This window comes from Sparus aurata, chromosome 21 (genome assembly GCF_900880675.1).
Source record: "Sparus aurata chromosome 21, fSpaAur1.1, whole genome shotgun sequence".
Lineage (NCBI taxonomy): Eukaryota > Metazoa > Chordata > Actinopteri > Spariformes > Sparidae > Sparus > Sparus aurata.
The window spans coordinates 22,469,413-22,470,395 of NC_044207.1; positions in this window are offsets into that span (position 1 = coordinate 22,469,413).

Sequence of the window (983 nt, forward strand, 5' to 3'; positions counted from 1 at the left end):
GCAATCTCTGTAATTATAAGCAAGTGAGAAAAAAGTTGAATCTTCTGCCTTTCTCAAAAATGAACGTGCCCCCCCCCTCCTCAAGGGAAACATTCACATCTCTGAGTTCTAGTAGCTGGATGGGTTTTAATGAGGCAAGTCAAGAGTGTGTGTGCATGTGTGTGTGTGTGTGTATGTGTGTGTGTGGTTGGTGTACATGCATGTCTGTGTATCTGCCCTCCTCTAACGAGCGTAATTGACCGACTGTGCTTTTAAGCTGCCGTTTTTCACCATTTGCAAGAGTATTCTACTAAATAGCCTTCAGTGATTATTATTTCTACAGGAGACACTTCATTGGGATTAAAACTTTCTCTGAGTTTTAAAGTTCAGTTACTACTTGTTTTTTTTTTTGTTTTTTTTTCCTCCTTACAACATGCTGTAGGAGCCAAATGGGCAAAGGGCGAGCAGGGCCACGGGTCAGCGAGAACCGCTGAAGGGTCCCACCACCCGAGGGCCATGAATTCCGCTGGGGAACGTTTCACCCTGCTGAGAGGCAGAGTGAAATCTCTGATGCCGCGGCACACGCGCTTGCTGCGGCGTCTCGATGTCTAACTGAAAGCGACGGGTGGTGAAAAAATCTCCACTTAACTGCTCAGTTTTACTACAAATACTGCAGTAAGAAGCTTCGGTGATCTGAAAACAAGACTGTGCCTTTGTGCATTTGATAGAATTTTTTCAAAGGGTTGCCGTCTGCGCGCAGCATCTATCGTCAAGGACGACATATTAGAGGTTCGATGGAATCGTTTATGTGAATGACTAAATACGAAGGCGCACCGACAGAAATGAATCACTAGCTTAATTTAGCAGAATCATATAGGTACAAGCCGAATAGAAATTACCTCGCCCCAGTGTTGTTTTCATGCCAGACATGTCACGTTTTTTTTATTTAGCTTTGTTTGATTCCCTTTTTCCCTCACGCCCAGAGGTGAGACTTGAAACAAAAA